The 10,503-nt window shown below is 39.2% G+C and overlaps 1 protein-coding gene across 1 annotated transcript in view; it reads left to right on the forward strand.

Moving 5' to 3' along the window:
• The first annotated feature begins 8,030 nt into the window (after nucleotides 1-8,030).
• LOC135207218 (uncharacterized) overlaps nucleotides 8,031-10,503 on the forward strand; it is a 68,796-nt gene continuing 66,323 nt past the window's right edge. Inside the window, exon 1 of the mRNA XM_064238830.1 lies at nucleotides 8,031-8,173. The gene's annotated coding sequence lies outside the window, so the exon portion shown is untranslated. The remainder of the gene's footprint in view (nucleotides 8,174-10,503) is intronic.

Raw genomic sequence — 10,503 nt, forward strand, 5'->3', positions numbered from 1 at the left:
GCGAAAGGTCTCCTCGATCTTCTTCTTTTCTTCCTGGGTATAGTTCTGTAACGAGTTTCTCTAATTCCCCACGGTGGTAAATGTTGCATTTGTATTAGTGATTATATAAAAAAAGGAATGGCGTGATCAAACGAAGCGAGCGAACGTTTGCAATCACTCGAACTGTCACAGAAAAGAACTGGCCTTTAAAACAAAAAAATAAACCGCCTTTCTCATAATTTTACAAACTTGCTCTCTCGCTCGAGTCCCTTCCCTTCCGCCCCCAAACTCCCTCCCTCCCTCCCTTCTGTTCCTTGACTATACATTCGAGTTCGCGAAGGACCAAAATGTTGCTGCTTTTTTTAAAAAACCTTCTGTTGTTCCTCTGATTGCTTTAAACATGGCCGTATGTTAATAAAGCTTGACTTCTCGTTTCGTTTAGGACGGCGTCCTTTTAACATCCCGTAGAACCGCACATGAAAAAAATAAACCAACACACGCGATGGCGCTATTTTAATCACAGCGTGCATTCAAGTAACAAATATGGGGTTGCCGCTTGACAGTGTTAACCAAACCTGAACCAAATTCGCGTCGCCCGACGTGATTCTGCTTTCCCTAGTCATCCCTTACTAAACAAAGTTGTAAAGAAAACGGGAGCCAGGTGTTCAATGTTTAGATACAAATGAAAATGGGAACTATTAATTACATTTTTTTTTTCCTAGAAGACTGCTTTTCGAGTTTTTCTGGCATTGGTTGGTCCCCAGTTTCAAAGTCTACGGAAAAGATACAAGTTGACGGTTGCTTTTATAGGGTTGTGGTTCAAGAGAGAGATAGAGAGAGGACTTACGTAGGACGACTTTGACACTGGAGGATTGAGGCCTCTAAATCCTTGTGATGATCCCAAAGAAGAAATCCTCGAAATGAGTCTTCGTCTCTTTCCATGTCAGTTGTAAAATGGGGTTTTTCACTAATATTAATAAACTTAATATTTAATAAAATACAAAAATCTAAAATGACATCCCTTTTATTTCCCAAACTCCTCTTTTAAGGTGGATTATGAATGTGGTAGGAATGGAAGCAGTAGACCTAATGCATGAATTATGCTGCACCAGAACCCGGTGGGAATGGAACAGTGTGTAGAACACGGTAATTTTTTACTTTTATTAAAAAAAATATTACATATCATTTACATAGGTAAGATGTTACAAAATACTACAAAAATATTTACCTACAATATTTACAAATCATCATGGATAAGCCTGGTTAAAAAAAAAAAATCCGTAGAGCACGGTCTAGGTATAGTACAAACCTAGACCCTGGTGTAGAGGAGGTCAACTCTCTGATGGAAATAAGCCTTTTGTGTGTAGGCCTATGTGTATGAAGTGAGTGCGAGTGTTCTACACACAAACTTCGTCCTTGATTGAGTGATTTAATTGATCATCATGTACACGATCGAGTCTTGTGTTTGTTCTAGACCTAGAGCCACTCCTGATCAGGTGAAACGAGAGAGAGAGAGAGAGAGAGAGAGAGAGAGAGAGAGAGAGAGAGAGAGAGAGAGGCTGACATCAGTTGACATCAGGTTTTAGAAAGTAAAAAAAAGTATAAAATGCGCCGAAGTTCCTTCAGAGCAATCGAGTTTTCTGTCTACATCGTTTATATATAAAAGCCACCGACAATATAGATCTATCTTTTGGTGGTGTTGGTATAACGCTGTATGAGCCGCACGATTGTGGCTAACTTTAACCTTAAGTAAAATGAAACCTACTGAGGCTAAACGGTTGCAATTTGGTACGTTTGATGATTGGAGGGTGGACGATCAACATTCCAAAATTGCAGCCCTCTAGCCTTAGCCGTTTTCAAGATCTGAGGGCGGACAGAAAAAGTGCCGACAGTTGAACACATTCTGTTACCGGACGTTACCGGTTCCTCGCTTGTCTTCTGTATCACGTGCACATTGTGAACATTGTGAAGTGTGTGGAACTGCAGTGGAACAGTGCGACGCTGGGTTGGGGGTCCTTCGGGGGCCTCCTCGGAGGGTTGGTACTATAGGATTTCTATGGCTTCGTCTTCAGCTTCAGGTATTAGGACCACCACCCCTCTGCGTTTAAACTTCATCCCAGGAAGAGTGCGCGCACACACACACACACACACACATATATATATATATATATATATATATATATATATATATATATATATATATTAGATATAAATTTAGAGTTAGAATTCAACGTAAGTGGAAGAAGCCTATAGAAATATGCAATGAAGGCAAGAATCGTGGTAAATGTGGGAAAACAACTTTTACCTTCTTTGCACAGATAATTGACAAAATATACACATTTCTCTCTCTCTCTCTCTCTTCTCTTTCTCTCTCTCTCTCTTCTCTTATATATATATATATATAATATATATATATATATATATATACATGGCAGTATATATATATATATATATATATATATATATACCTATATATATATATATATATGTATATATAAGTTCATTAAAACAGGTGTGAGGTAATCTTATATGCAATTAAATTAATTAAAGGGCATCACTCCATCAACAACTTTATAAGTCTAAGTATTTCCTTGATTTCAGAGGTCTAAGTACTTACCTAGCAACGGGACCTACAGCGTATTGTGGGATCCGAACCACATTCAATCGAGAAATTAATTTCTAATCAACAGAAATAAATTCCTCTGGTTCCACGTTTGCAGAGACGGGAGGTTAGGAGGCTGTTGATTGATTTATTTTTAGGTTTTAGGCATAATGCCAAGCACTGGAGTAACTGAGGCCATTTATCGCTGAAACGGAACTGACAGAGAAAAGGTTTGAAAGGTGTAACAGGAGGAAAACCTCAAAGCAGTTGAACTATGAATCAATTGTTAGGAGAGGGTGGAAAGTAAGATGGAAGAAAGAGAATATGGCAGGAGGTACAGTGAAAGGAATGAAATTAGTTGCAGCTAGGGGCCGAAGGCACGCTGCAAAGAACCTTAAATAATGCCTACAGTTCACCACATGAGGTGAATTGACAACACTAGTGCCCTACGGGGGAGAGGCTGTTCAAAATACATATTGTATATTTAGTAAAATTAAGCTGTAGATTACTTATAAAAAGCAATAAAACAAAAATACTGAGATAGGTCTAATCTAGTTCAAGCCAAAGATGATTGATTTCGATAGGTGTGCTTATATGAACTGAAATAGACTTGAATTGAATTGATTTGAATTGAATATAGAATTTAGGTCAAAGTCCAGGCATTAGGACCTATGAGGTCTTTCAGCGCTGGAAAGGAAATTGAAACTCAAAGGTTTGGAAGGTGTCACAGGAGGAAAACCTCAAAGCAATTGTACGTACTATGAACCAATTGTCAGGAGAGGATAGAAATTAATATCATCATATCTTATCGCACCATTGTTCTACCCATTGGAGTGCTGTGTCGTTTGCCGTTCTTAGATCCATGTTCGAACAAGTGTGTCCCTAGTGGGCAGCTACACAAGATGTGATTCATATTTTGGTTTGGTTCCCCACAGGGGCATTGAGCAACATTTGCATAACCCCATCTCTGGAGGTTATCCCCTGTCCTACCAACTTTTGTTCTTCCTCTATTCAGGGTGACCCATTTCCTTCTGGTGAGGGAGAATCCACAGGGCAGGTCTTCATTAGGGTCAGGGAGGGCATTATTAGTAGTCTGACTGGCGTTCTCTCTCCATTTCTGCAGTCTGTATTTTGATAGGTCTGGGGTCTCTAGTTCTTTCACTGTCATGAAGCTCATACGTAAATTTCAGACGTCTTCTTGTTTCACAATGGTTGTAGTGATCATTTGCTAATTTGGTCTTTTCCTTTATAGCTATGGCATCTCGACGGATGTTAGGTGGTGCGATGCTGGCTAGTCTATACAGAGCTGGCAGGGGTGTTGCACTCAGTGTGCCAGTGATTAGTCGTCAGGCTTTATTTAGCTCGATATCCACTCTTTTGGCGTGGCTTGATCTTTCCCATACAGGAACACAATATTCTGCAGTGGAGTAACACAAGGCTAAAGCCGTTTGCTTCAAAGTTTTTTAAAGTGACGCCAAGATAGACTGGATGCGGAAGGTTTTCCAGTTCCCCGTTTTCCCATTTTATTTTCAGTTTTCTGTAATATGCCTGGTGGTTGTTCAGATGGAATGAGCGTATCTGAGTTTTCATAGGGTTTTCTTTGAGGCGCCTTTTCTTATAATAGTCTGGTGGTTTAAAGGAACGTGACTGTGTTGCAAAGCAGAGATCGTCAGCATATATAAACCTCCGGATGTCCTGGAGTTGTGGTAGGTCATTTGTGTAGATGTTGAATAATAATGGGGCTAGTACAGAGCCCTGCAGGAGACCATTTGTTTGCCTCCTCCACCTACTTTTCCTGCTGTCCAATTCCACATAGAAAGATCTGTTTTTAAAGAGTGATCCAATGATGCTCACAATGGTGGGGTTTTGGGTCATTTGGGCTACCTTGAAGAGAAGAGCTCTGTGGTTGACTGTGTCATGGGCAGTTGTGAGATCGACAAACACAGCGCCTGTAATTTGTTTGTTCTCGAATCCATTCTCTATGAATTGTGTTAGTTTCAAGACCTGACTGCAGCATGATCGTCCTGGTCGAAACCTGCTTGATCTGGTGTCAGTTTCTCCTCGATGGTGGGGGCTAGGCGGGACATTATCATGCATTCATAGAGTTTGTAGATGGTGCAAAGTAAGGAAATTGATCGGTAGCTCTTAGGTGAGCTTGGGTCTTTACCAGGCTTGAGAAGGGCCACAACTCTTGCTCTTCTCCATATTCTTGGGATTCGGTATGTTTCTGCACATTTATTGAAAAGAGCAAGATGCCAAGTCCTAGTGTTGTCTCCGAAATGCAAAATCATCTCGACCGTCTAGACCAGCAGCTTTCCCTAACTTCATGTCTCTCATAGCAGATTGTAATTCGTGGACGGTAAATGGTTCAAATATATCATCACTCTGTGACAAGATGCGTTGTATGCCTTGCTCCATTTTCTGTAGATATCCCCTCTCCCCGTTTTGGTTGTTGGTCTTTCCAATGATTAGGAATTGATGGGCTACTTCATTAGTGGTTAAGTCAAGTATATCTTAATTTTACCAGACCGCTGAGTTGATTAACAGCTCTCCTAGGGCTGACCCGAAGGATTAGATATTTTTACGTGGCTAGGAACCAATTGGTCACCTAGCAACAACGGGACCTACAGCTTATTGTGGGATCCGAACCACATTATATCAAGAAATGAATTTCTATCGCCAGAAATAAATTCCTCTGATTCTGCGTTGGCCGAGCCGGGAATCGAACTCATTAGGGGTGACTGGTGCTATTCTTGCTGCATGTGTGCCGGTCTTCTGAGTTAAGCTTTGTGATGGTGCTCCAGGCCTTTTTACTGTTGTGAGTCATGTCGATGTTTGTGATGGTTTCTTGCCAGCCTTCGCGTCTTTCATGGTACAGTGATGATAACGAGTCCTCTCCAAGCTCCAAGGTGTTCAGAGAAAGGATCTTCATTGTAGGCCTGTATATAGTACTCTTGATATATTTGTTTGTTTTGATCTGAGAGACCAGGGATGTACAAGTCTCTACAGACTCTAGGAAATGTTTTCTTTGCAGTTTTTAGAAATTAATATGGAAGAAAGAGAATATGAACGGAGGCACAGTAATGAAACAGACTGAAACCTTCACTGGCAGCCGAGTGGTTCAGTTTCACTCTATTCTGACCAAGCATGTGGGTTCGAACCTCACCATAAAAGTTGAGTCTCGCGCAGTTATTTCCCTAGCAAGGCACATGATTAAAAATGAACTTAGAATAAATAAATCTGCGAAAGACACAGGCAGATGCGCAGCTATCGGACAGAACACGAAGTCTTTGAATGGAATTTGTAGTTTACTGATTTGTGGAGGGGTTACAAAACTCCTTTGGAATGTGGAGAGAAATCATGGCACAGAAAAAATATCTATAAGATTGGTAAGGTTGTGAGAGAAGATGAACTGCAAGAGGTTGTAGTAATGAATGGTGATATGGAAGCCGGAATAATTCAAATAGTTGATGGACTGTTGAAGTATCTGGGAATCCGGGAGCAAAGTCAGTGGCGGATTACCCATTAGAACAATTAGACTATATAAGCCTAGGGTCACGTTGGCTCCGAAGTCGCTAACCTTTATATTAAAGATTGTGTAGCTGCAATATTGGCCCCTTATTATTATTATTATATATTATATATATATATATATATATATATATATATATATATATATATCTATATATATATATATATATATATATATATATATATATATGTGTGTGTGTGTGTGTGTGTGTGTGTGTGTGTGTGTGTGTGTGTGTTACAAGGAATATGGGGCATATGTGAAATAACCAATTCTCTTAGGAACATTTGATCCCAGAGGGCTGGTAATAAACACGGTGAAACGGTGATTCATCTAACACTGTTTCGCCGTGTTTAGTTCTAGTCCCTTGGGGGTCAAATGTGTTTCGCCGTGTTTAGTACTAACCCGTGGGGGATCAAATTCACTTAAGGACATTTGATCCACCATGGGCTAGTACTAAACACGGCAAAATACATTTTGGCTCTCCAGGGGCTAGTACTAAACACGGCGAAACAGTGTAGATGAATCACTATTTCACCGTGTTCAGTACTAGCTTTCTGGGATAAAATGTTCCCAAGCGAATTGGTCATTTCACATATTCCCTAGAGATTTCGTGAAATCCCTGATTTCACACAAGCCCTGTAACATATGTAGGTATATAAATATAAGCCCCAAAGAGTATCAGCACAAGTACACGAGGCTACTATTAAAAGCATTTCAAGGCAGATAAACGGCTATGCAAACTTAATGGCGGTCAGGACAAACACCGCGAAGTATTCAGCGTGATTCAACTTTACAAAGCACGAAAAAATCCATTCTTCTTTGCGCGTCGCCAAAGCAACTCCTCAGTCAGCCTCCGAAATGGATAGAAAGAAACCACAGACCCTCTTCTCTTAAATTGTTACCAGAGGCTGTATATAACATGATACCCGATAGAAATCTCACCTGGATGTCTGTCTGAGCGTCTGTCTGCCCGGTGCTCTGAAGATATTGGTTCCGACGCATCTGCTCTTCGGATATTATTTAAAAACGCATTATAATGATTCTGCTGACGAAGATAAGACTTCAAATACAATAAAAAAAACTCAATGTTGGCATAAAACTTGAGAATTCTTTGAGTATTTTTGTCTAGAATTGCAAGTAGGAGAACGTTAGAAACTTCTGGAAGCTCTAATTGAACCATTTAAGTACCAGAAGCTGTGATATAAGTTAAATTGTCTTCTGGCCGCTTTAAAATAAATAAGCCTGATGCGACCTCCAGCTTACTCGGGACGATCGTGCAAGATTTTTCCCTGATGCGTAAGATGCAAACATTATAGTCCTAATTTAACATAAAGCGGTCCTCGTAATTAATACTCATACTTAGTACTACTCATGGCAACAACAAGGATCACATGAAAAGGACATGAATCAAACACGTTCATAATATTCTCACTTATAAGCGGGAACACAAAATAATTTAACATAAATGTAGCCTATAAATTAAGTACATCAAAGAAATTAAAACGTGCTAAAATCTATGAAAAATTAGCTCATTATTTCACCAACGACAGTAAAATGATAAATATATGCCATATTTTATTAAAAACAATTTTTCTGTACTGTTTAACATGCACGTTATTTATATTTTACATTTTCATTCTCATAAATAAATTGTAAATACCCTACCCTACGATTCCTGTATCTTTAAATCTACGCGATACACTTTTTTCAGACCCTTTAAGGCTCATCCATAGACCTTTCCTATCCCTACCCCAACCCCAAACAACAACAAAAACAAAGTGGTTTGTAGGCTTACTCCCCGAGTAAGCGAAAAAGAAAGAAAGAATGAAAGTAAAGATTAAAAAAAAAAAAAGATCTCCAGGCAACTCCAGCGACTTATAGCTGCTCAAGTCTCAGGCGAGAGTCACAAGACGTGACCATCATGGCGTCAGTACGAGTGAGTGAGTGTTGGTGAAATAACGTGTCTCTGACAGCTGGATTCGTCGAGATATTTGCTCATGTTTTTTGTGTGTGAATTAAAGTGAATTGTATATTTTCCTCCACGTCGCGTAGCTTCAAAGGTACGTGTGGTTAATCAAGTAAGGTGACGATGTCTTTCCATGCGTCAGAGAGTGTGGTTTCCTGGCCTGATAGTTTTAATTAATCACGTGAACTTATTTTAAAATCGAATGCCAGTGGTTTGAAAAATGTCTTCAATCAGTCTGAAACGCTTTTTTTTTTCCCTTTATGTTAATGAAGCTATTTTTTTTCTCGTCATGTCTAGCGTTCTTCCAAAGAGTGAAGTTAGAGTGCTTGGGATAAGAGTGTGTGAGGGGTAAAGCTGATTCTCATAATGTTTGCATTCCTCTTGAACGTTTCCGAGACGCGTAAAGCCATACAAAGCCAAGACCGTGGCATTCGGGTCATATTGCGTCCCACTAGATTTGGGTTACAGATAATCTTGGATGGCACGACACTTAATCCATCCAGTGGCTGAGCCTCTTACGTCATGGAGGAAATAAGATCCATTGATTGGCGTCGTCCGAACATTTCAGTTCCTTCTGGCGAGAGGAACTCGTAGCGACATTAAACAGCTTCACTTTGCAGTACTACGAGTTGGAATATTTCTTATTCTTTCTTTTTTCTTATCTTTTGTTTCTTTCGACTCGTTCGCCAAGACTTTAAGACTTTTTTTATATGTACAAAACTTGCCTTTAACCTAACCCCATCCTACCGGGTAGGATGGTGTTAGGTTAACAGCTTTAGCAAGACCATTGCGTCCCGTTGCCAAAGCGTTTTTGTTGAAAATAAAACCCATTTTATACTGAAGTTTTGATCGCCTAACAATGTTTGGCTTCTCAGCTGAGTTCACGTTTATTTCATTAACTTCAGTAGGTAAATGTGACAGTGAGGGTATAATTCAAGAGAGAAAGGGGTGGACCGAGAGGCTCAGATCTGGCTAAACAATGATGATGACGATGTAAAGGAAAGGAAGAGAGAGAGAACCTAGTTATAATACGTTTTCATTTTTTTTTTTTTTTTACCATCACGAGATTTGTTAACATTAGGACATACAAAAAAATAATCTATTAAAAATCCATCGTATAGGTCTATACTTATTACTACATCAAGTTCACTGAAATCATAAGTTGGTTGATAGCACCTTCCGTCTAGAGTCCAGATATGGTCCAGTCCTAACGTACGACACTAAACAACTTCTCGTTTTTAAGAAATGAAATAATGGTTGGACATGCAATCTAGACACCACAAAATAAGCGCAATTTCGCCTTTGAGGTCACTCGTAGAAAACTAAGACGAGATTTGTACGTCACTGTTTCGTTGAAGTACTACCAGCTGCGTAGTTTAAATTCACAGTCAAGTCGTGGATCCATATTTTAACTGTTTTTAGCAGTCAGTAAAGGTTTGCCTACCAGAAAGAAAGCAGAAATGAAAGCATTATCTTCAGTTACTTATGCACATCCAAGTGTAATGATGCTCAGATATGTTATGACAGCTAGTCAGGAACAAGAATGGCTCATGTGGACCATGTTGCTGAAATGTCAAGAGCAGAACAGACTGGTAATGTTGATGAAATGAAAGATGTGTTAATTGCATGAAGGATAATACTTGAAACATGTAACTCAGGAGGTAATGGATCTAATACCGTTGGTGTCGAGGGATTTGGGAGTGATCGTCAATTTGAGTTTTGGCTGAATTTTCTCGATCTCAAAAGTAATGCCACATTTTGACATAGGTTTCACTTTGGAAGTATTGATATATACCTAATAGCTAAGACTAATGGCTCTAAACGTCTTTGATTCTGCAGTTTAGAAGTGAGAAGTATTGATATAGCTTAGGCTAATGGCGATAAACATTTTTGATTCTGCAGTTTAGAAGTGAGAAGTATTGATATAGCTTAGGCTAATGGCGCTAAATGTCTTTGATTCTGCAGTTTAGAAGTGAGAAGTATTGATATAGCTTAGGCTAATGGCAATAAACATTTTTGATTCTGCTGTTTAGAAGTGAGAAGTATTGATATAGCTAAGCTAATGGCGCTAAACATTTTTGATTCTGCAGTTTAGAAGTGAGAAGTATTGATATAGCTTAGGCTAATGGCCCTAAACATTTTTTATTCTGCAGTTTAGAAGTGAGAAGTATTGATATAGCTAAGGTTAATGGTGCTAAACGTCTTTGATTCTGCAGTTTAAAAGTGAGAATTATTGATGTAGCTTAGGCTAATGGCACTAAACGTTTTTGATTCTGCAGTTTAGAAGTGAGAAGTATTGATACAGCTAAGGCTAATAGCGCTAAATGTCTTTGATTCTGCAGTTTAGAAGTGAGAAGTATTGATATAGCTTAAGCCTATTTGTCACTAACTTTTTGATTCTGCAGTTTAGAAGTGGAAGGTATT

This window comes from Macrobrachium nipponense, chromosome 32 (genome assembly GCF_015104395.2).
Source record: "Macrobrachium nipponense isolate FS-2020 chromosome 32, ASM1510439v2, whole genome shotgun sequence".
Lineage (NCBI taxonomy): Eukaryota > Metazoa > Arthropoda > Malacostraca > Decapoda > Palaemonidae > Macrobrachium > Macrobrachium nipponense.